The sequence below is a fragment of the Octopus bimaculoides genome, chromosome 8, assembly GCF_046866305.1.
Source record: "Octopus bimaculoides isolate indiv1 chromosome 8, ASM4686630v1, whole genome shotgun sequence".
In the NCBI taxonomy this organism is placed as follows: domain Eukaryota; kingdom Metazoa; phylum Mollusca; class Cephalopoda; order Octopoda; family Octopodidae; genus Octopus; species Octopus bimaculoides.
In genome coordinates, this window is record NC_142935.1 from 29,275,814 (window position 1) to 29,303,490 (window position 27,677).

A 27,677-nucleotide genomic window follows, 5' to 3' on the forward strand; every position below is an offset into this window, starting at 1 on the left:
AAGAGAACTGAGAGGAAAGAAAACAGCAGAAAATGTGCTGTGTGTATGTGTGTGTGTGTGTGTGTGTGTAAGAGAGAGAGAGAGAGAGAGAGAGAGAGAGAAAGAGAGAGAGAGTCAGATAGACAGATAGACAGACAGACAGACAAAGACAGAAAGGGGGAGTTATATCAAAGATTCTCAACCAAACAAAGATCAGAATTAATCTCTTCTGAGCTAACACATTTCTTCAGGAGATTACACACAGTAATCAATAATTTTATGAAAACACTCATTTGTAAATTATAATATAAACAGTTTGGAAACAATCCATCTGATATTCCAAATGATTTCCAAATCTAGTTGAAATGGCATGAATTATTCAAGGCATCCAATTAAAAATTATTTCTCTCATTCACACCAACACAGAGTGCCAGAAAATACCAGGATATTTCAAAATACCATATCATCCAAAATACAAGTTGAATTTTTCAGACCAAATTTACAGCCACTTTCCCTCCACTTTCTGACAAAAATTTTAAACAAACACATAGGCCTGGGTTCAGTCCCACTGCATGGCACCTTAGGCAAGTGTCTTCTACTATAGCCTCAAGCCGACCAAAGCATTGTGAGTGGATTTGGTAGATGGAAACTGAAAGAAGCCCATCTTATATATATATATATATATATATATATATATATATGTGTGTGTGTGTGTGTGTGTGTGTGTGTGTAAATGTTTGTGTGTTTGTGTTTGTTCCCCCAACATCGCTTGACAACCGATGCTGGTGTGTTTACGTCCCTGTAACTTAGCGGTTTGGCAAAAAAGACCGATAGAATAAGTACTTGGCTTACAAAGAATAAGCTCTGGGGTCGAGTTGCTCGACTAAAGGTGGTGCCCCAGCATGGCCGCAGTCAAATGACTGAAACAAGTGAAAGAAAGAAAGAAAAGAAGAGGAGGAGGGGAGGGGGAGGCGGAGCGGGAAGGCTATTGAGGTCATGTGCATATTTTGAACATACAAATTTAAAATACAAAGAAAATACATAAAAATTGTATCGAAAATGTGCTTTAAAAAAATTTAAGTATATTCTTTGTCTATTTTTAGCTGCTGTTTTCACCTGCACCTTCTCTTACTCCTCCTCTGGAGAAATTTTTCATTTCACATTATACTAAATAGCTCAACATTATACTTACTTTCCATTTTCCCTCCACTTTTCGATAAAAATTTGAAACAGACATAATGTTTTTTATATTCAATAACTTTTATGTCCGTAAATGTATAAATCAAGAGAATATTTCAAACAAAAATGTATTAAACTTCTTCCTATATAACAAAGAAAGCAAACTTTGTATGTGGTTGAGTCACAGGAACAATAAATCTTAAGATCACACAGGAAGTAGATTTTCTTGAATGCCTAGGAGGTGTTTGTTACCTAGGGGCTATGTTCTGGAAATATAGGAGCTAAAATAAGTACAGGAAGGAGAACCTCTGTTGGTAACAAAAGGTCTGTCTGTCTGTCTCAAAGTGAAAAGCAGATTGTATGAGGTGTGTGTATAAATAACAATACTATATAGTAGTGAGATATGGGCTTTGAATACAGAAGCCATGTGAAAAACTAGAGAGGAATGAAGTTAATATGCACTCTCGGATATGTACCATGAGTGTGCATGTATAACAAAGTGCAAATATGCTGAGAAAAAAATTGGGTAAAAGAAGGATCGGATGTAGTGTGCATGAGAGAAGACTGCACTGGGATGGTCATGTGGTTTATTTAGATGAGCTGTATAAAGAAGTGCTAATCATTAGATGTGGATAGAGCTTGTGGAAGAGAGAGACACAGGAAGAAGACATTGGATGAAGTAGTAAAGGCTGATTTCAAGATGCTGAACCTTACAAAGAACTGAGATGATTAGTGATTCACTTTGCTTGCGAAGATCCATTGTGAGGTCCCGAAAGCAATGTTTATGTTTGAACAATCACCGAGTCCTGTTTCAGCACCCAATTTGCCCCCATTAAGTCAATCCCCACTTCTCATCATCATAACAGCCACCTTTCTACTCTTTTAACTACAGCCCTATTCAACTGCCATAACAATATGTGGTTTCCAGTACTGCCTGACTGGCCCTCGTGCCGGTGGCACGTAAAAAGCACCCACTACACTCTCGGAGTGGTTGGCCTTAGGAAGGGCATCCAGCTGTAGAAACCATGCCAGATCAGATTGGAGCCTGGTGTAGCCATCTGGTTCGCCAGTCCCCAGTCAAATCGTTCAACCCATGCTAGTATGGAAAGCGGATGTTAAATGATGTTGATGATGATGATGAATAGAATGTGTACATATACCCATCCCCTTTATGCTATTAGTTACCTCCTTTCTCTTTCCCCACCTTGGAACCACATGGCTGTGAAGCAAGCCATGTATGTGCCTCTATATATATCCTTTCTACTACAGGTACAAGGCCTGAAATTTTGGGGAAGGGAACGAGTCGATTACATGCACACTGACATTATCCATCCAATGGAGCATGCTAGCTTCATTTCTTTCAAGCCTTTGTAAGTCTTCTGTAGTCAAAGCCCATGTTTCACTGCCATGAGACATAGCTGTACATACACAGGCAATATAAGTCTGTCTTTCACTCTGAGGGAGAGGCCCTTAGTTACCACGAAAGATAGAAACTCTCTGAACTTTACCCAGCCCAGCTGATTCTTATCCTAGCAACTACACTTTCAGAACTTCCTCCACCACTACTAACTTGGTCTCCTAGGTAACAGAAATATGTGTGTGTGTGTGTGTGTGTGTGTGTGTGTGTATACATACATATATATATATATATATATATATATATATATATATATATATATATATCATCATATGTTTGTATATATATATATATATATATATATATATATATATACATATATATATACATATATGTATATCTATCTATCTATCTATCTATCTGTATATATATATATATATATATATATATATATATATATACAGGGTGTAACAAGTAGATTGGGGCAAATTTCAGATGGGTATAGATTTTGTTGCAGTCTAAATCCGACCTTTCTTTCTTGGTTTGACTACCATCCGTGTAGCATCTCATATTTTTTCCCATGACTTTTATCTATGTTCCTGCCATAAGGCTTCTCTTCCACACATGCCAGCTTAATTTAATTTGTCCCTAGTCGAAAGACATCTGTTGTTAATGTCCTGTTGTTTGTATTTGTAATTGTGTACCATTTCCCCATTTTTTTTCTTTATATCCTTGTTTTCGTATACATTCGTTTACTTTCTTCCAAAGAATCTAGTGCTCTTAACTTAGATTTCCTTCAGGCCAACCAGATTAGAGCAGTCTCGAGATTAACCGGCCAAAACTGCAAAGACGATCTGCCTCTCGAATGAAGATTGAAAGCTCCGAATGACCTGTCCCTTTTTGTATCACCTACTGTCCGAATGTTTTCTTGTCACCTGTTATGTTCTTGTTCCATTTTTTGTTTTGATTTTTATATGTATGTTTGTATATATATATATATATATATATATATATATACATATATATATATATTATGTTCTGTTACAATAAAAAAAATTTACATTAATCCGATGGATTTCTCTATACTTTTGCAGAGTACAAATTTGTTATTTTTAAACAAGAATATTATTGTCCACCAGTGGCTTAGCTGGTCGAAACTTTGAAGTTACTGTCAATAATATTAAGTTAGATATAGCCTAGGCCAAACTTTGGCTGAAACATATCAAAGTTATAATTTAAGTTATTATATAAAATATATTCATGTATATTATATTTTAAACTTAGCCTGATACGCACAACATTTTCTTCTGACACATATCCTATATATGTTCCTCTTTTATTTTCTGCCTTCCCTGTTACCATATCTTACCTCACTTCAACCATTTTCATTAGTTCATTTCATTATCTTTCATCGATAACGATACTCCACCCATTACAACTATTTGACTAATATCTTCTCTAATAACAGACTTTGAAAAGCCAGATTTGGCAAAACCTCAAAGTCAATGTCACCTTTCAAATATGTGTTTGTGTGTGTGTGTGTGTGTGTGCTTATGTGTGCATGTGCATGCTTATACACACACACACACATATATATCGTTAATCTTTTACTTGTTTTAGTCTTTGGACTGTAGTCATGCTTGGGCACCACTTTGAGGGATTTAGTTAAACAAATTGACCCCGGTACTTATTTTAAACTCTGATACTTAATCTATCAGTCTCTTTTGCCAAACTGGTTAAGTTACCAGGATGTAAACAAACCAACACTGGTTGTCAAGTGGGGGGTAGGTGGGTCTGGCCTCACACACACACATTACATTTCCACACAGTTTCTGTTTAGCAAATTTACTCAGAAGGAATTGGTTGGTCCAGGCCTATAATAGAAAACACCTGCTCAAGGTGTTGTGCCATGGGACTGAAACCAAAACCATGTGGCTGCAAAGTAAACTTCTTAACCAGACAGCCATCTTTGCGTATATTTAAAAAATGTTTTAGAAAGAATTATTGATGTAGTCATAATATTTGAGGAAATATTTTCTGAAATTAAAACTTATTAATTATGATATAAAAAGAAATCTTAAAAGGAAACTGAATGATGGAAGTCTTTTAGGAAGAAGCGTTCATAGTGTGTAAGTGCTTTTACTGTTTACAGCTTTTCAGAAACACATGTTATGGAGTAATCTGCATAGAGGAAGCTATTTTTAGTAACAGTGTTGACTCTTCCTGGTTTAGTTTCAAACTTAGAATTCTTAAAGGTATTCTTCTTTTCTATGTTGTAGCTGATCATTTTCTTCCTTTATTTGAAGAAAAGGAATATTCTTAATTCTAGACAAATATCTAGATTTTCGCATACATATACAAATATGGTGGACTTCCACATAGTTTCTATCAAATTCACTCACAAGGTATTGTGAGTGAATTTGATTGGTCCTGGGCTATAGTGGAAAAGATCTGCTCAAGATGCTGTACTGTGGGACAACCAGAAACCAAGTGATTACAAATCAAGCTTCTTAACCACACGACTATGCCTGTGCCTATGTTATCTATCTTGTGTGTGTGTGTGTGTGTGTGTGTGTGTGTGTGTGTGTGTGTGTGTAAGTATGTGTGTATGTATAGCTGGATGGATTGTGTGTGTGTCTTATGTCTGCATAATTATATATATATATATATATATATATATATATATGGGGGGGGGGAGTCCAGTTTATGGGGTTACCCTAGGTTTCTCGCTCATAAGGGGTTTGGTTTTAAAGCGTATCTTCAGGCCCCAGACACTGCTGGCCTAAGACCTCTTCAAAACATGGAGGGAGAAATACCTTTTATGAGTGAGAAACCCAAGGTAACCCCTTAAACCAGCCTCCCTCATTATAATATTAACTGCTCCACATCTTAGAGTGTGCTTCTCCTCTGGAATTATGTATTTCTACAAACGATATATATATATATATATATATATATATATATATATATATATATATATATATATATATATATATATGTATATATATATATATATATATATATATATATATATATATATATATATATATGTATGTATATATATATATATATATATATCATCATCATCATCATCATCGTTTAACGTCCGCTTTCCATGCTAGCATGGGTTGGACGATTTGACTGAGGACTGGTGAAACCGGATGGCAACACCAGGCTCCAGTCTGATTTGGCAGAGTTTCTACAGCTGGATGCCCTTCCTAACGCCAGTACATATTAATTGCTAATTATTTGTTAAATTATAAAATGTATATTAATAAAAAGACATCAACCCACTTTTTATCCTTTTTATCATTGGAATTAAATTTTTTTTTTCAAATTTTCTCTTGTTAATTAGTTGAATTTTTCACATTTCATCAACAAATTACAATTATATATTTTATAAAAACAAAGAAAACCGTAATTAAAAAAAAAAAGAAGCAAACTATATAACCGGACAACTTTTCAAACATGCTAACTCAGGTTCAATACAGGACGTATTAACTTGTCCAGTTAAGTCGTTACATAAACGGCCGGAAGTGACGTTTATATAACAGCAGATGACTCAAACGACTGGCATAGCAGCCGAGTTGTTGTATTGTCGATGTATGTAAATCTTGTCTCGACTATTTTAAAATTATTATTTTATTACTACCGGCGATATTTAAACATTTTTGTCTTTCCACAAGCTAAAATTTTCCTGTGATAAAGCTACCATTCGACGGCAGTGTTTGTCATTCGGATGGATATACCTTATGTATTGTAGTATGATTTAAAACTCTAATGCAAGGTGAGTAATTAATACGTTCATTCATTCTTTTTCTTGATTGAAATTCTTCGAATACGAATTTCCTCAAGTAAACCCTGACTGTATATAAGCGTGTTTTTTCTCTCTGTGCTGTGTCTGCAGATCATGTCTTGCGTACAACTTTCATTTACAAGAAGTAATTAACTTCATTATAGGATTTCTTTTACAGACGTGGTGGTGGTGGTGATGAAAGACTTACAAGTCATTAGTATTAGCCGTTTTGATAGCAAAGACAAAAAAATAGAATTTCCTGTCCATCAGAAGAGGTTTACAAGATTGAGTACCGAATAAGACATGTATTTCGTGATGCTTCCTATTTTTCTTTATGTATTAAGGTTATGCTTGTCATGGAAATGAAACTCAATACAAAGAAGCTGAGAATATATAATTTTGTATTAGTTATAGGAGTTCGAGGTATGAAACTCTAGACTGTTGAATAATATACTATCTGTCAGCTCACATAACATTTTATCTATCCACGTTACATACATATACTTTATAAACGCACACACACACATACACACTCGCGTTATGTACATATCACACACATATTGTATAATATATATATAATATAAATAATATATAAATATATGCATATATACATACACATATGTACATACCTACATGTATATGTATATATACATGCATATATGGGTACACGACATACACACACACACACACACATATACAAAGGTACCGTTAATTCTATTATTATCCAATGTCACTAATTTATATATATATATATATATATATATATATATATATATATATATATATATATATATATATATTTTGTCCGTAAACATAAATCGGAAAAAGAAGTACACGGACGATCCATAACGCTATATATATTACATGGGATTAGTCATCGCACTTCCTTTATTAAATTTACACCCAGGTGGAAACGAATTTGAGTACCTCACGGTTGAGACTTGTCAAAATCAAAATTTATTTCCGTTATAAATTATTTCAACATGTGTTTTATTATGGATCCGTTTCTGCTTTAAGCACACACTCACGCGCACTTACGTTTTCGTAATTAAGTGTTGTAAACCGTTTAAAATTTTCCCACCTGTAGGCTACCACCTCGTGTAGAGTGATTCTTATTAAGCTGTTTCTTATTGAAATGCAAAATAAAATTAAATGACAATAAAATAACTGATAATGGGTAACGACAAGCATTAATGAAAAATTATAGGAAAATAAAATGAAAATAAATCAACTTTTTCCAGTTATGCGTTTTATAAGTTTTTAAAATAGTTTGGAGTAAATTAGGTGAAGCTAGTTTGTTTGCTCTTAAATTATGTGGGTGTATAAAAATCAAAGAATGAATTGACTGACGATAAAAATAATCTTTTCTTTATGTTTAACCACTAACGGCAATTATATCGATCCATCATTCATCTGTGCAAGACATGACCGGTATAAGCAACAGTCTACATGATTATTGCTGTTGCCTAATCCAAATCAATTTGATCAAGCAGGACTATGTTCTAAGGCATTCCAAATACGACCATCCTGTCTTTTTATGGTTGTATTGTATTCATCGTGACCTGTCTTTGTATAAAACTGTAGGATGCAATTTGAGGGAAATTTAGCTGCTATCGTTGCAAATCAAGCGAGTCATCTTCTTCATGCACTTAAAGTATTTCTAGTTTATTCTCTTAATCCATTTTTAATATTCTTCATTCATTCTTTCCTTCGTTCATGTATATTTTGGTGCATGTATTTACTCACGGAATTTACCCCACCATTCTTGATGAAATAAATTAACTTTCTATATTTAGATACTTCTCGTCCGTGTTTAAGAGACATTTGTTTTAAGATACATATTTAGTACATACTTCATTTCAATGAATTTATTAAGTGGAAATATTCCGTGTTATTTCAGTAAGCACATTCATTGCTGTTGCCGAGCACTAATTGAACAGAAAATGAAATAAATTCAAGTATTATAAAGCCTTTTTTTGCCCCTGCACATTAGGATATGTTAACATTATTATTTATCCCATAGTAAGATTTTATATTTAAATTTCAGTTCCTCTAATTTATTCTGTGTTATGTATAATAGATATTGTCGAACAGTGTATGCGTGTGTGTTTGTTTTTCTTGTATCGACTGCCTAGGACAATACGTTCAGTTAACTTCTATTTTTCTATCTTCTTTATTGATGAATAGGAAGTAGATTAGAAAATCAAATTGATCCGACGAGTTCTGACTGATTAATTTAATCTATTTTCAATTGTAAAATAAATCCTATTAAATTTTTGATTGTTTTCATACATTGTAATCTTACCCATCGACGATTTTTTTTTTTTCGTTTCGATATTGCACTTCGAGAAAGAACATGCCTTATTATTTGTTTATTCATAGTTGACAAGCTATCTCTTACTCTTACAAATATATATTTCTAAATTTTTCACAGACCACGAAACCCCTGTAACAGCCTTCTGAGCAGACGTCCCATGTTATGGGGAGAGAAAGTGAAAGTACATTTGACGGAAATACTTTTCAGTGTGTTTTTTTTTTTAAGTTCAAATCACTAGAGTCGTAATGCCTCCTTTTACTTTCATCTCTGTGTGTCGATAAGGCCAGAGTTTCGGAAAAGCTATCATTTCCTCATAGGGGAGAAAAAGATTAAGCAACTGGGTCTGTTTTCCTTCAGTTATTTTTCTTTTTGTATCCTTGGGTTTCATATAACGGGAGTTATAATACTGAAAGAATTTTACAAAAATTTCAATTTTTTTTTCTTTTTTTTAGATTTCCTCATATGCTATTCCAAACTCCGCTAGCATAGGTACCAGTTACATAACTAACTACAGGGACAAACTGGAAACGAACCTAAGTTTTCAACACAAAAATGCAAACGTCATTATGGTTATCTTTCTCTTCAACTTAACTTGTGTTGTATTAGAACACAGCATCCAAATTACGGTTAATTCAGCGTATCCGAAACCTCTGGAATTCTGCCGATGTCACAAGCAATATTTTAGAATTCTCGCTAAGTTACAAGAACGATTGTTTGGAATTATTTTTTTGTCAGTGTGTGTAACACACACATACACATTAACAAGTGGACACAGAAACAGATCACTATACGAAGTTATTTATGGCCCGACTCCCAGGTCTAATTTACAATAAATTCAGTGATTTGATTCTTTTGGCATTTACTTCTCCTTCGAGTTGGTGACTGAATGTCATAAATTATGCTTCTGAATGACTTGTCGATATGTTAATGCTGCAAAGATATATATTAATTAACATTAATTTATTTGTTGTAAGCCTTACCATAAACTATAAGTTAATCTTAAATGGAAATATAATGATAATAACAAACAAGACCTTCAATTTATTCAGTTATGCCATTTACTCATTACCCCCTAGCATTCCTGTCATGTCTCGAATGAGTTCTCTGAATGGCGATATAAAGCTGTCAGCATTTATTTATATATTTTATTGATCATATCTGTTGCTGCAGAGAAAATATCGGTAGCCATGTTGCACGTGTATTGGTTTTGTTTGGTTCTGTCCAGTGAACAGCATTATTATGTACACAGAGACATCTCAAAATAGGTCCCTCATCGATTTTATTTCACACCTGGCTTCTCTAAATATTTTCTCAACACGTGCTAAAGTATCTTCACTCTAATATCATTTACAAAGTACTTTAAATGTTCGTTCACCCTTCCTTAGTCGTATTTGCTTTCCAAAAACTAAATGGCTTCTTACAAACTCAAAGAATATATAACCGTTCTTTTAGTACTTGTCACTCCCGTTTTGGTATTTGTTAGTTATGAACTTACCATTAAGACTAATTAGTAGACTATTTGGCACTACTTAAATATAGAGGTCCCGAAGGGTTAGTTTTTAGGAACCTCTGTATTTAAGTAGTACTGACTACTTTATATCTTAAAGCTGGTAATCTTCCAGTTTCGAGAGGTTAAAAAAGTAAATAAAATACAAGGGAAATAACTGAACGTCTTACCAGTATTATCCGTACTACTTTGTTTATAAATAAATCACGTGATTTGATTGACGTTAACTGTTTATATGTAAATCACACATGTGATTGAATATCATAGTTTCTTATGAGAAATCGAAAATGCCTCGTGGAAGACCGGCTGCACAACATCTAACCCTAACCCTAAACTTTTATAAAAAAAAAATTCCGTCGCATGCTGTTTGTAAAAAGAAAAAAAAACATTTTAAACTTTTATAAAAAAAAATTCCGTCGCATGCTGTTTTAGAGAAAAAGCAGTACGGATAATACTGGTAAGTCATTCAGTTATTTCCCTTGAATATTTTTGTTTAGTTTTGGCATGTGTCTCTGTCACTTGGTGGTAAAAACTTCAAATTGCCTAAAGGTGTAAAATGTTGACTTTCGATATGTTGAGTGTACTTGAATGACTTTTGAAAGGGTTATCAGCTGTTTTATTGCACTTTGATAAACCTACTTAACCCATGAAACAATAGCGGAGGCATAAGCAGTTTTGGGGAATAGCTATTGAGTTTTCACTTCATATTAAACTATGCTTTCTGCACTGGTGTTAACTATTTCGGACAATTCACTTCGTCTTCCCGTTTTATTATTTTAGAGGTGGTATCATAGCCAATGACAGTTACCCGAGGTGTGGTTACTGCTGTTGAAAATAAGTCGTTAGATCTGAGATTGTGTTGAAGCTAAAACAATTAGTGTGGAAGACACTTTAAGCCATTCAAAAGCACACGCAAAAACCAATAACTACACTTAAACATTTATTTATTTGGTGTCAACATGTTCGTCTCCCCAATTCCAATGGAACCATGTCCAGTGACTAAGGTCACTGTTGGTGCGACGAAAATGTTGGCACCAAAGTGAACAATTTTTATGTGCTTTTGAAAATGGCCAATGTGTCTTCCACGCTATATTTATTCATAGTTTTAATTTGTGTAAAATATTTTTTAGTTTAATTTCTCTTCCTCATCAAGTACCCTGTGCACGTACATGTCTATGTACCATGCATATGTATATGTGGACTCGCGGTTTTGATTCCCAGATCGGGCGTTGTCATTGTTTATTGAGCGAAAACGCCTAAAGCTCCACAAGGCTCTGGCAGGGGATGGTGGCGAATTACATAGTGATGTTGGACACTTGTCCAAAGTCTGCTAATAACCAAATGTTCAGACTCAGTTGTGGAATTGGTTAAATATCTGCTCTCCCAATCTATGGAATTAGTGGAGGTTATAAGAACAAAATAATCTGAAGAATTCTCTGGAAAACCATATTTGGTAGATTTACAGATAATTTCAAAAAATCTTTAGCCTGACGGTACTATTTGGAGCAAATTATTTATTACAGATATAAAGTAATAAAAGTGCACGAAGACTAAACACTAAATCCTTTCATATTAACTAAGCAAAATTATTGTCAGTTATTGGAATATTTCAACAGAGATAATATATTTCTGTTGTTTCAATTAATTTTTAAAATAATGAAGAATTTAGTAAAATAGCTTTGTTATTATTAATTTGGTGTTTGGAACATAAATTAACATAATTTTGATGGAAAGTGTTAATTTAGTTCATTTTAACCTCTTAACATACACTTTTTTTTTTTTCTTTTTTTTCATTATCCATGCAAAAAAAATATTTTTTCATTATTTATTTTGAATCTGCATATAAGGAAGAATAAGTACAGAAATTATTTTGAGTCAGTTATGATTTATGATGAAGTTACTGATAAAAGTGATCGTTAATGATGATGACTAGATTGAAGCAAGTAGAATAAACTATCTTGTCTGCTAGGTAGAACTGAATCCTTGTAGACGGTTTCAGTTTTCCAGCACCTCAACAATGTACCCACTTAAAAAGTCTGTTTTAAACTTTTGAAGTGGTTTCCAAACATGAATCAGAAAGGAGGATAGTTACCATGCTTATTACTTGAAGTTGTCTTAGCAGGTCATCAAAATGGGATTGATAAAGATAAATAGGTCATAAATGGGAATAATATCATGAATGAAGTATTTCGGGTTAGAAATAAGTGACAGATACCTCAGAGTACAGTGAACATTTATTTTTGTTCAAATAAATATTTACTAGACATCTCTGAATGAAAATATACAGGATAATATGTTATGAGGTTAAGAAGGAAATTTGTGTCATAGGACTGAGGGGCAGGCTGGAATCAAGAGTTTATATCAGACACACTATTTTTCAGAGTTCATAAATTGTTTTGTCATTTCTAATGATAAAGCTAGTATTTTGTAGTGTGTCTGAAGTTTCATATTTGTTTATCAATATTTAGTAAAAATGTTTAGAACAAATCTATTATCCTGTTCACATAAGCCGACCTGGCAAGAAATACATATATTTGATGTGTTATATCTAGGAAGGACATATAACTGTGACAAACTCTTTAATATTTCACACTGGAATCTGAATTTGTAAAAGCATTTCACAACTTAGGATAATATAGGAACCAAAAAATAGGTAGAAAACCATCATTAAAAATGTAATTCCATTCACTTGAATCATTGCCAAAAGTAATTTTCATATTCCTTCTGGAAGAAATCAAAACTATCTAATAATTTTTCATTTGCTTTTTCCTCAAATTGTCTATTGATATTATTGAACGATGAGAATGCATCTGGCTTCTTTCACTACAGACTGCTTCGTCGTGTACTTTCCTGAAGGCTGTTCAACTGGCATTCTTCATAACATTGCTGTTCTGACATCACTATCTTCTCAACTGCTAGATTTTGAACATTACATTTTTTGTACAATAAATTCTATCATTGTTGGTTCATATGTTAAGGTATGTAATTACATAACATTTATATGAAAATAGCTTCTTAGGTCTGCTATAAGAAGTTTGGGACCATTGCTCCAAAGACACTTAGCAAAATTACAGTATTTCTTCATATTTCATCATTGTCAGTTAATGTCCAGTTTGGCATATTTGCATGGGTCAGATGGAATTTGTTGAGGCAGATTTTCTACAACCATAAGCCCTTCCTGTTGCCAACTCTCACCTGTTTTCAAGCAAAGTAATATTCCACTTGGCAGACATGTTCTCTTAGGATATTGAAAATTAATGACACTGCTTGTATGACAGACACTCTTGTACAGCTGTCACATGATGTCAAAACAAGGACACACAAACATACACACCCAAGCACACATACATATATGACAGGCCTCCTTCAGTTTCCATCTACTGAATTCATTCATGATGCTTTGGTTGACTTAGATCTATAGTAGTAGCAGAAACATTTCCCAAGGTGCCATGCAATGGAGATTGAACTCAGAACCATGTAGTTGGGAAGCATAATTAGTAGTTTTCTCCTAATTGGCACTGTCCTATTCTCCATTTAGTTCTGCTTTCTCCAAGTCATAAATGACCTATTCATCAGTATTGTTTATACACTTTAATTTCATTGACCATACAATATCTGTTTGATACATCATGGTACAGTCAGATAGGTTATATAAAATACATACATGGTTATATTAATTTCTGTTCTATATTTCAGTAGTACATCTGTTTTAGTTATTGGACTATGCTCCATGCTGCATCACTATCTTCAAAGGTTTTTAGTCAATTATATCGACCCTAGTATTCATTTTATCAATATCTCTTCTGCTTGTAACCCATTGCTTGTCTGCAATGAAGAAGAACAAGGAATTGTTACTCTGGAGGAAGAGTTGCTCTACCAGCACGTACAATTTGAATGACTGATGGCAGTTAGCAAAGAAGTTAAGCCAAATTTTGTATTGACTCATGTCACAATGGAGAATGGACATTAAATGATGATGACTAGATTGAAGCAAGTAGAATAAACTATCTTGTCTGCTAGGTAGAACTGAATCCTTGTAGACGGTTTCAGTTTTCCAGCACCTCAACAATGTACCCACTTAAAAAGTCTGTTTTAAACTTTTGAAGTGGTTTCCAAACATGAATCAGAAAGGAGGATAGTTACCATGCTTATTACTTGAAGTTGTCTTAGCAGGTCATCAAAATGGGATTGATAAAGATAAATAGGTCAATCCTTCAGTTTTACCTCCAGGTAGGAATTGTTAGTAGATTTTTATGGACTTCTTAGTTATCAGTTGTGAGGTGCCCTAATCCTGCTTAAAACCTTAAGACTTATTTGTATTTTTCATTTTTACAAGATATATCCTGATTGAGGCTTAATTAACTAATCCTTTCTCTTGGTTCATAATTTCTATAAACATCATCATCATCATCACCACAAACCAATGAGTCACTCAAATGAAATATGAAATAATAGCATGAAATAGCAAATATTTCGGGTGCATGGCATCTCAAATAACGAAAAAGTAGTCATCAAATCTCCTTCAAATCTCACCCCTACAGTTAAAAAAAAAGGGCACTGGCATGGCTGTGTGGTAAGAAGCTTGCTTCCCAATCACATGGTTCCAGGTTCAGCTGACTACGTGACACCTTGAGCAAGTGTCTTCTGCTATAGCCTTGGGCCAACCAAAGCCTTGTGAGTGGATTTGGTAGATGGAAACTGAAAGAAGTCTGTTGTATATGTATATTTGTGTGTCTTTATGTCTGCGTTTGTACCCTCACCACCACTTGATAACCTGTGTTGGTGTGTTTATGTCTCTAACCTAGCAGTTCAACAACAGTGATAGATAGAATAAGTCCCCAAGCTTATAAAGAAGAAATAAGTACTGGCGTCAATACATTTGACGAAAGACCAAAAATTCTTCAAAATGGTGTTCCAGCATGGCCGCAGTCTAATGACTGAAACAAGTACAAGATAAAAAGTAAACGACTGAAAATAGTGTAACTGGAACAAACAAGATGGTCATGACTGGAAAAGACTTTTTTTCCTTGGTTTACCTGATCAGGTATGATCTGGAGCTAAACAACTTCATCATCATCATGGAGGGGACAGCAAATACAAACACAGACACATGCATATATATATATAACAAGCTTCCACACAGTTTCCATCTACCAAATGTATTTAAAACATTGGTTGGCCCAGGGCTGTAGCAGAGGACACTTGTCCAAGGTGTTACACAGTGAGACTTACCCACAAACCACACGGCTATGCTTTGATCTACATGCATGAATTTTATCCAGCTTATTTAATTTATAGTATTAAATAAAAACATGAATATCACAGTTTTCCTTCTTCCCACTCTTAAAAAACTTCAGGTTTCAGGCATAAAAGAGAACCAGTTATTCCGAATCTCCTAAACATCTCATGACAATAAATCATGTATTTCTTTTATTTACTGCTTTTTGTTTAAAACCAACTTATTGAAAGCAACTGCATTTGATGGCATAACAACTGCACCTTGATTGCAGCAGTGCATATTCAGAAAAAAAATATTTCCTGTGCATTAATGTAATATTTAAACCAACTTTACATATACAACCTGGTGATTTTTTTTTTTTTTTTTTTTTTTTTTTTGGAGACATTTTTGGTGTGGTGAGGAGTTCATATTGTATACCATCAAATATGGTATATGCTATTAAAAAAATTTCTTTTGAGAATTTTTTTTCATATTTTCATTCATATTCCATTTTTATTTGTTTGGAACAAACAAGTTCTTCAGGTTCATTGATGCTTCAAGGCCTTTCTAGTCCAGTCATCTAGAGGAACTGATTGTTATTGCTATCTTTTAATTAATTTTAGGTGATAATCATAGCAACCCAGTTGTATTTTTTTCGTTTAGTTCATTATCGTTAAGTTTTCATTGTTATCAGCAGGTTTTATATATTTTTTTGACCATTGATATTTGGTTTTTCTTTTCTTTTGTCCACAACCAGGAAATAGATTTGCTGTAATGTCTGGTTTTAGTTTTCGCTATTAGGATATATACTATTTGTGTACTGAACTTTGCATTATAGTTTTACTATAAAAATAGTCTGTGAATTATTCCTCTCATTATTTTTGTACTTCACAGAAGAAAACCTTGCAAACACACACACACACCTCAGCACATTTTGTTTTTAGTTGCCTTTGTTTCTATTTGTAATGGTTTTTTGTTCCAGCTACAATTTCAGCTTTCCCCATGGTAAACATCCTCATACGTCCATCTCGCCTTCCATGTTGGCATAGGTTGGATGGTTTTGCAGGTCAGAGGACTATACTAAGCTCCACTGTCAGTTTTGGCATGGTTTTTTATGGCTAGATGCCCTTCCTAACACTAACCACTTTACAGAGTGAACTGGGTGCTTTTCACATGGCACCAACACTGGCAAGGTCTGTTTTGGTATGGTTTTCTTGGCTGGATCCCCTTCCTAACACCTAAGTGCTTTTTTATTTGGCACCAAAGGAAATAACTATAATTCTTCAATTAGATATTTCAAAAAAAAAAAAAATCATCATTTAGCATCTATTTTCCATGCTGGCATGGGTTAGGTGGTTTGATTGGAACTGACACCAAATTCCAGTCTGGTTTGGCATGGTTTCTATGGTTGGATGCCCTTCTTCATACCAACCACTCTAAGAGTGTAATGGGTGCTTCTAATATGTCACCAGCATGGGTGCTTTTATGTGCCACCAGCACAGATACCAGTCATGTAGCACTGGCATTGGCCATGACTACATGACAGTAAACCAATAGTGTGGTATTTTTAATATTTTATTCATGTTTAAATCCAGCTCTACCTTGATTGAGCAGACCTATGATTGAAGATATCTATCTTTTGAGAATCTTCTGTTTACTTCTGGCATAGTTTATCTAGGCCTACATTATCTAGTGTATCCTTTCTTCTTTTAACCCTTTAGCCATATCAGGCCCAAATATCTTACCTATCTTATGTTTAAATTGACTAGATCTGGCCTCTCATAATCTGATTATTGATATCTTGAAGCTACGAGATAATGCAGGATTAATTTGAAACACTGTCAATAAATAAGCATTACATTTGACAGAGTAATCTGAATGTTAAAGGGTAAAAACAGTAGTGTGATCTGAGGGAAGTTTAGCTGTTATTTCTGTAATTGCAAGCAAATCACATAGAAGTTCTCTTCTATCAAGTACGGTCATGTGGACATAAGCATTTACAATGTGCAGGAGTGGCTATATATATATATATATATATAGAAAAGGATTACATCACTAATTTCAAATGCAAGCCCAGCCTCTTCTATGGCCTCCCTAAAATCCATAAGAACAAATCCATCACTGAAGCTTGCAAACTCTCCTCTGAAATCTACATCAACATCAAGGCACCAGAAGATTTAAAACTAAGACCCATTATAGCAGGCACCTCCTGTGAAACACATCGCTTAAGCAATTTCTTGGACATTCTTTTGAAACCTTTCCTAAGTCACATCAAAAGTTTCATTAGAGATGATCTTGACATGCTCAATCACCTCCCGAAAATAACAAACGAGGAGTCACTCTTGGTTTCTTTTGATGTGGTCAACCTTTATACAAATATCCCTCATGAATATGCTATTGAGGCAATTAAATTCTGGCTGCACAAACACCCAGAAACATTTCCTAATCGCATCAACACAACCTTCATTATAGAATCACTTAAGTTCATTCTGACCAACAATTACTTCCTGTTTGCAGACACATACTTTCGCCAAAAATGTGGTATCGCGATGGGTACTAAAGCTGCACCAGTCCTTGCGAACCTCATAATGGGTTTTTTTGAATTATCACTATATGAAATCTCACGCCAGAAATTTGGACACCTTTTCCACATCTATTTAATGGATAACTGGAAAAGATACTTGGATGATTGTTTCATCATATGGAAGGAATCCTATGAAAAACTTCTAGAATTCAAATCCATACTTAGCAACATACATCCCAGCATTCAATTCACTATGGAATTCAGCAAACATCATCTCCCTTTTCTTGATCTCTTAATTATAAAAACACCTAATAACCAAATCACAACCGACATCTACCACAAACCTACAGACTCACAACAATACCTCCTTTTTAGCTCATGCCACCCAAAACACACCAAGATAAATATCCCCTTTAATTTAGCTAAAAGAATTTGCACCATTGTCTCTGACCCAACCACTCAAGAAATACGCTTACAAGACCTCAAAAAAACACTATTACAATGCCAATATCCCTCCACACTCATAGATCTTGGAATAAAATGTGCCAAGGAACTTGACATAAACACAATAAAAACCAACCAACACAATAACACACCCAACCCCAAAATACTTCCATACATCTCCACCCACATCCCCAAAAGCATTGAAGCATACACCACAATCAAACAAAACATCCCCTTACTCACCACAGACCCGAAAATGAACAATATCATCAATACACACAAAGTCCTTAAATGCAAAAGGCAACACAAATCTTTGAAAACACTATTAACCAATGCCAAACTACATACACCACTTCCACCCCCATCAGTTAAAAAATGTGCACACCCTAATTGTGGTACCTGCCCCTCCCTACTTGAAGGCTCTGAATTTACCTTCAAACGAGGAACAAAGTTTAAAATCAAAACCAATTTCTCTTGTTCCTCTGGTAACCTCATTTATGTCCTTACATGCGCAAGTTGCCAAAACTTCTATATCGGACAAACGAGCCTCCCGTTGCATAGAAGAGTAGCAGTCCATAAAGAACAAATAAATCTCCCTCAATACTACCAAATTCCACTCAATGGCCATATAGACTCTTGCGCCAGAAACAAAAACCATAAATTCCTTATATTCCCTTTCTATCAATGTAAAGACAGAATCTCCACACAAGAAAGAATGAACAAGGAGAATCTTTTCATAGAGAAATTCCAACCATTTCTTAACACACATACCCCTCAGTGACTTTATTTCTCTAGGAACAGACATAAACTTCCTGTTGAAAAAGAGTTCATAACTCCAACTAAAAACATTTGTCTCCCCTTACACACACTTCCTTTTTTGACACCACACTTCCTGCTTAACACAAACTTTTATCCCTTTTTTTAGACCTAACACAACTCTCAATTCTCGTGCATCCTTATTTTTCCAACCATTATATACATGAACTACCATTGAACATCAAAAGCTCAAAGACAATATAATGTATTGGTATAGTTATTTTTTTATATATTATTTTCTTCATTTTGTACTTCTTTGTAAAAGACATTTTCATTCTCCTTGAAAATTTGCTTCGCAATGAAAGCCGGTTAGAAATCTTTATTAAAACATGCTTCCAATTTAGCATTCTGCCTTATTCTTCATTTTCCTATTATTTCTCCACGTGCGGTTAACACAACCCCACTATTTACTGACTTATATATATATATATATATATATATATATATATATATATATATATATTGATGTGTGTGTGCATATATATATATATATATATATATATTGATGTGTGTGTGCATATATATATATATATTGATGTGTGTGTGTGTGTATATATATATATATATTGATGTGTGTGTGTATATATATATATATATGTATATATATATTGATGTGTGTGTGTATATATATATATATATATATATATATATATTGATGTGTGTGTGTATATATATATATATATATATATATATATATATTGATGTGTGTGTGTGTATATATATATAATATATATTGATGTGTGTGTGTATATATATATATATATATATATATATTGATGTGTGTGTGTGTATATATATATATATATATATATATATATTGATGTGTGTGTATATATATATATATATATATATATATTGATGTGTGTGTATATATATATATATATATATATATATTGATGTGTGTATATATATATATAAATATATATATATTGATGTGTATATATATATATATATATATTGATGTGTGTATATATATATATAAATATATATATATTGATGTGTATATATATATATATATATATTGATGTGTGTATATATATATATATATATATATATATTGATGTGTGTATATATATATATATATATATATATATTGATGTGTGTATATATATATATATATATATATATTGATGTGTGTATATATATATATATATATATTGATGTGTGTGTGTGTATATATATATAATATATATTGATGTGTGTGTATATATATATATATATATATATATATATTGATGTGTGTGTGTGTATATATATATATATATATATATATATATATTGATGTGTGTGTGTGTGTATATATATATATATATATATATATATATTGATGTGTGTGTGTGTATATATATATATATATATATATATATATATATATATTGATGTGTGTGTGTGTGTGTGTGTATATATATATATATATATATATATTTTAAGATTGTTTTCTGGCAATGATGTGGCACAGTGTAACTACAACAATAGGTTTTTAACTGTCATCTTGAGCCAGCAGCCCAGCTTTTTAACCACTTAGTCTACCATATATTATAGATTGATTTATATCTCTGTAAGTCAATGAATTACTTCATGTGGAAGATTTGGTTCATGTAAACAGATTCAACAATGTATTATTCAATATTTAATTTTTTTATCCTTTTTTTTTTCCTTCCCCTATATACAAAATATTTTATCAAATTATGTATCTAATTCATTGATTATTCCTATCGTTCTGTGATCACTTGGGTTTCAGCTAAGATAAGTATGGACCAATGCAAGGGTAGGGCTTATGTTAAATAACTACAGAATGACTCACACCAAATACTGTTTTGCTATCTTACAATTTCTAGATATTTATTAGAGAGATAATCACCCGCTTCTGCCTTTGATATGTGTGCGCGCACGTACACACACACACACACACACACACACACACACACTCTCTTTCTCTGTCTGTCTGTCTGTCTCTCTCTCTTAAGTGATATAACTATAGAGCCATTATTTTATATTAATCAGCATGACTCAAACTGATTATTTGATAACATTATAAAGTTCATAAATGAAAAGTATTAATCTTACTTTGACGGCCCAGAATTATCACCACCACCATTCAAATTTTCACTGCCATTTTTCTATGCATGCATGAGTTAGGTGGGTCTTGTCTGACATGGTGTTTTGCTCCTAGTTTTGATTCTTTGTCGTTTCTTTTGAGATCAGTCTTATGAGATGAGTCCCTTATGAGATGAGTCCTTTATGAGACGAGTCCCTTATGAGATGAGCCCCTTATGAGATCAGTCTTCATCACTTTGTCCCATGTTTTACTTGGGCTTTGTCTTCCACTTAGATCATTTCGCACCTCTTTACCCATCTGCCAATCTGTGGCCATACAGGGGCACTGCCTTGAAGGGTTTTGATAAAAAGGATTGACCCTAGAACTTATTATTAAACCTGGTGCTTATTCTATTGGTCTCTATGCAGAACCACTAAGTTGTAGAAACATAAACAAACCAACACCAGTTGTCAAGTGGTGGGTGTCAACACACAGACCCAAAGACCCTCCCTCCTTCTCTTTCTTTCCTTTACCCTCTCTCCCTCCTTCTCTCCTGCTCTCTCTCTCCCCCTCTCCTCCTCCCTCTCCCCTCTCTTCCTCTCAATATATACACACACACAATGGGCTTCCACATAGTTTTTATCAACCAAATTCACTCACAAAGCATTGGTTGGCCAAGGGCTGTAGTAGAAGATATTTGCTTAAGGCACTGCAGCATGGGGCCGAGCCTGAAAGTACACAGTTGCAAAGTGAACATCTCAACCACACAGCCAAGCCTGTACCAATAATAAGAATTTTTCCACCTCTGAATTGTAGGTTCTTTCAAGGAAACCTGTACATCAGAGAATTCTCAAATTTGGAGTTATAACTCACCACAGGAGTGATGAGTGTCAATTGAATAGATGCAGACAGATGCTTCTTGTGGCACATTTATTACTCTTCATTTCTTACTTGTTTCGGTTATGAGACTACAGCTATGCTGGGGAATTGTTTTGAAGAATTTTAGTCGACTGAATTGGCCCCAGTACTTACTAAGCTTGGTACCCAATCCATTGGTCACCTTTATTAAAACACCAATCTATGGGAACAAGCACAGACACATACATCATCGTCATCATCTTCATTGTCGTTTAACGTCCACTTTCCATGCTGGCATGGGTTGGACAGTTTGACTGGGGACTGGCAAGCCAGAAGGCTGCACCAGGCTCCAATCTGATCTGACAAAGCTTCTACAGCTCTATGCTCTTCCTAATGCCAACCACTCCAAGAGTGTAGTAGATGCTTTTTACATGCCACCAGCACGAGGCCCAGTGAGGTGGTACTGTCATACTTGAATGGTGCTTTTTATGTGCCACTGGCATGGGATCCGGTCACGTGGCAGTGGCAACGACCACGCCACCAGTGTTATCCAAGGGAAGGGCAAAGGCCGATACAGCTTGGCACCAGTGACGTCCCAACTCATTTCTACAGCTGAGTGAACTGGAGCAATGTGAAATAAAGTGTCTTGCTCAAGAACACAACTCACAGCCTGGTCCAGGATTCGAACTCACAACCTCACAATCATAAACTCTATGCTCTAACCACTGAGCCATGCACCTTCACAACCCCTACTCCCCTGACAACCCAACGAAAAGAAGAATATACACATGTATGAAAAGAACATATCCTGACAAACATTAATAAAGCTCACCTTCTTATATTAATTATCTTCACACAATTAAGAGTACATAATGAATTTCCTTAATGTTTTAATGACCTTTTACAAATATTCTTGCTCCCACACACTCTGACGATGCTTTATGCTTTAATATGCTCTCTGATCATATTAACAGCTTAGTCCATCCATCCTTAACACTTATCTCAGGAAATTTAATACATACGCTCTACTAGCTAACTGACGAGTTTGTAAGAAAATATGAGCAACTTAATATAATATTGGTTAAAATGGTTTCTAGCTGTGTGCGTAACCAGCCATGAATATTTTCACAATCTTTTGACCCTGGCATCTCGTCTACTATTCTGATGATTCATATTTAGGACTAATTTATCCGTTTTATTTTACTTTATTATATTTTAGTTTGTTTCAGGTGTTGGATCATGGCCATGCTGGGGCATCACCTTGAAGGGTTTTTGTCGAACAAATCAATCCCAGGACTTTTTCTTTAAACCTAGTATTTATTTTATTGTCTATTGCCAAACTTCTAAGTTACAGGGACATAAACTCGCCAACACCGGTCTCAAGCAGTGGTGGGACGACACACACACACACACAAGCACACGTGCACGCAATACACGCACGAACGTGCACACACACACGCACTCACGCACACACAGATACACACGCAGATACACACACACGCACACAAATACACACAGAAACATACACACACAAAGGGTTTCTTTCAGTTTCCATCTATCTAATCCACTCACATGACCACCACACCTGCACCTATTTATTCTATTGCTATCTTATATATGACGGGCTTCTTTCAGTTTCCGTCTACCAAATTCACTCACAAGGCTTTGGTCAACCCGAGGCTATAGTAGAAGACACTTGCCCAAAGTGCCACGCAGTGGGACTGAACCCAGAACCATGTGATTGGTAAGCGAGTCACTTACCACACAGTCACCCAATATTCTCTTTGTCAATGATTTAGAAAGAAATGTCAATACCTGTTAGGCAGCTGACATTCGCTGCAGTGCATAACTAACAAGCTCGCTTGCTGTGCTGTGTTGGGGAAACATTTATGGAATTGATTTATTGCAAGATGTTGCATAAACTTGACTAATGATAACTAATCAACAAACTTTATTAATTGTCTCAAATATGTAATATCAAAACTTTAATTTCACTCTTTGTTACTTTGAAAACATGCAAACTTAAATCATAAAATATATAATTATGTCACTGCCCCCCCCCCCCCACCGACCCCCTAAAAATTACTGGCCTTCTGTCAGAGTTTGAAACTGTTATTACTGCTGAACAAAACACTTGGTAGAATTTCTACCAGCTTTATGTTCTGAGTTCAAATTCCACCAAGGTCGACTATGCCTTTCCTCTCTTTGGAGTTGATGAAATAAGTACCAGTTGAATACTGGGGGGGGGGGGGGTAATGTAATTGACTAGCCTTCACCTCCTCCTTCCCCCAATTTCAGACCTTCTGCCTGTAGTAGAATGGATTACGATTGCTTTTATCAAATTCTACTGAGGTTGACTTTGTCTTTCATCCTTTCAGGGTCAATAAAAATAAGTACCAGTTGTACACTGGATTGATGTAACCGACTAGCTCCTCCCCTTCAAATTTCAATTCTTGTGTCTATGGTAGAAAGATTATTATTTATAGTAGTAGTAGTAGTAGTATTATTAAGGCAATAGGCTGGCAGAATCATTAACACACCAGGCAAAATCTTAGTGGCATTTCGTCTGTTTTTATGTTCTGAGTTCAAATTTTATTGACGTCAGCTGCTTTTCATACTTTCAGGGTCGATAAATTGAGTACCAGTGAAACACGGGTTGATGTAATCAACTAGTCCCTTCCCAGCAAATATTTCAGGTTTTGTGCCTTCAGTAGAAAGGATTATTATTATTATTATTATTATTATTGGCATTAGGAAGGGTATCCAGCTGTAGAAACTCTGCCAAATCAGATTGGAGCCTGGTGTCGCCTCCTGGTCCACCAGTCCTAAGTCAAATTGTCCAACCCATGCTAGCATGGAAAGTGGATGTTAAACGACGACGATGATGATTATTATTATTATTATTATTATTATTATTTTACTTCTTAGAGCACTTGGTTTTACTTGCTCTGGTTGATTCTGTGAGAGCAGACAGCAACCTCTTGTCAGAGGTCTGACAGGGTCTCTTTCCACAAAATTATTATAGTACAGTTTATTCTGATATTATTATCAGGTCTGTAAGGGTGACACAAATGGTAACATGCTGAGCAGCAATTAATTTTGTCGATTAATGATATAATTCAAATCCTGCCAATTAGCTTTGACATTACATTTTTATCCCACTGTTGGTCTGCAGAAAATATTAACAATATTCAGTTCAATAGACAACAGCTGCTCCAACACATCCTCTGTATGAGTGTGTGTGAGTGTGTGTGTACATATGTTACATTATGCAATAAAAACTTATACAGAATCAAAAATTCACCAAGTACATGAGGTACCCCAAAACCCCAGCATCATAATGGACAAACACTACAACAACAACAAGACTTTTCAGTTTGTATATAGCAGTGGTTCTCAAACTTTTCAAAACATTTTACGTGCTGATTCCTTTACACTTTTTTCAATGATTTGCAGTCCCCTATGAAATGCAGGATAGTTAACATGAAAAATATAACATTCATGTGCCTTAATTTCCAGACTCTGAACCAGGATGAGAATGGGTGTCTGGCAAAGGGCAAGGTCTTGCAGGAACATGCACTGGTAAGGATAACAATGGCAAGAGACGTGCGAACATGTGGATTGCAATAGTGGAGTGGTGAATCACGTGAGCTTAGAATACTGAGAGCACATACATGATCAACCATTATACCCACATATTTTCCATCAGCCAACCTCACATGTACAACAAGTGTGATTAGCAAATGAACGTGTAGGAGAGGCGTGGGGTTTCGAGGTCAACGACAAAAAAGGATGATAGCATGTGAAAAATAGAAAGTCTTGAAATTTTAAAACTTAACTGTCTCAAGCCACCCGTTTTTGTGATACTACAGTGTCCCATCGTGATCCCCTTAAGATCACATCATGATCTCGTAGGGGACTGCGGATCCCAGTTTGAGAACCACTGGTATATAAGATATTTGTTTTCTCTCCCACACTGTCAAACCTGGTTTGTTTTTTGTTTGGTGAAAGCTCTAATGGGAATGTTCGTTCTGTTGACACATGAATGTAATCAATATGAGAAATATTTTAGAAATATTTATTCCCAATGCAATCTTTCATATAATTAACCCTATATATTGTTTTAGCACCAACATCATGCTGAATGGAAAGTTCATCATTTGATGATAACGTAGAGAAGTTGATCATCATATATATATATATATATATATATATATATATCCAAAGTTTAAAATTTTTACATTTGAGAGAGAGATTTGACGCTAATATCCATATCAATGTAATATATACATATATATGTGTGTGTGTGTGTGTGTAATATTTCTGACTGGTACGTTACATAAGCAACATTTTGGGTTCATTAATGCAGTTTATGAGCTTCACTACTTCTTTTTGTTGAATAGACGATACTTTCCAGTTAACACTTGTTTTGGGAATCGAAAAACATAACTTGAAACTCTCTCTCTCTTTCCCTCTCTCAAAAATATACCTGTATGCACACACACACATGCAAACATTCACTTATGTTTGTGTGTGTGTGTGTTTCTGCCTCATGGAATTACCAAATAAATATACTGAAGAACAAAATGGTTGAACGATATCTGTAGTGTCAGTTGATCATACTTGGGAATCCAGCCAGGTGTAGCAATAGTTGCTTCTGATAGGACCCTATGACAGAAGTACCTGAGGGCTGTACCCTCGTGACCCTCCCAAGAACAGTAGGTGGCAAAAATGAAAAGGATGGATGGAAGATTTTCTTTATGAAATATATGTCACAAACTAGAACAAGTAATGTTTTCTCAATATTTCTAATTAATATCTTCCAAAATAATAATAGGTATAAGTGATTAAGAATAGTTTTAAAACATAATCCTGTGCCTTTATAATCTACCAGTTGCCATCTAATTAAAAACTGCTGGTTTTGATAGGTGAAAGTATTTACAAAGATGTGTACTATAGAAAAAAATATAAATAAAATACTTGTTAGGCTACTATATATCATCATCATCTCCACTTTTCCATGCTTGGATGGGTTAGAGTTTATTGAAGTAAATTTTCTATGGCCACATGCCCTTGTCACCAGTTTCCAAGCAAGCTAATGTTTCCTCATGGCTGAACATGTTTCTGCAGACTATTGGAAAGGAACAACACTGCTTGTATGATAGTGACACTTGTTTACAACTATTATACCATAACAAGACGAGGAGACACAAGCATACACACATACATACATATTGTATACATGCAACAAGCTCTTTTCTTTTCTGTCTACCAAATCCACTCACAAAGCTTTTCTCAGTCAAGAGCTATAGTAGAAGACACTTGTCCAAGGTGTCATACCATGGGATTGAACCCAGAACCATGTGGTTGGGAAGCAGTGTGTGTTTGATTCTGTGTACACTGCGTGTGTGCACATGCACACATATGCCCAATGTAGGCATGGGTAACAACTAGCATCTATTAATTGTAACTCTTGTTAGCTAGAAAGTATTGTTTCTAAGAAGTCTCTTCCTATTTTGACTAAACCACTAAACCGGCGCTCCATCGGTTTCGACGACAAAGGTTCCAGTTGATCCGATCAACGAAACAGCTGTCTTGTGAAATTAATGTGCAAGTGGCTGAGCACTCCACAGACATATATACC

At 34.6% G+C, this 27,677-nt stretch overlaps 1 protein-coding gene across 15 annotated transcripts in view; it reads left to right on the top strand.

Moving 5' to 3' along the window:
* Positions 1 to 6,037: 6,037 nt before the first annotated feature.
* Positions 6,038 to 27,677, top strand: part of LOC106875482 (trafficking kinesin-binding protein 1) — a 212,321-nt gene continuing 190,681 nt past the window's right edge. For 8 of the 15 annotated variants that reach the window (XM_089356251.1, XM_089356261.1, XM_089356268.1 and 5 more), the window contains exon 1: positions 6,038 to 6,302. The gene's annotated coding sequence lies outside the window, so the exon portion shown is untranslated. The remainder of the gene's footprint in view (positions 6,303 to 27,677) is intronic. The other 7 variants (XM_052970003.2, XM_089356257.1, XM_089356265.1 and 4 more) reach the window with 3 other exon arrangements.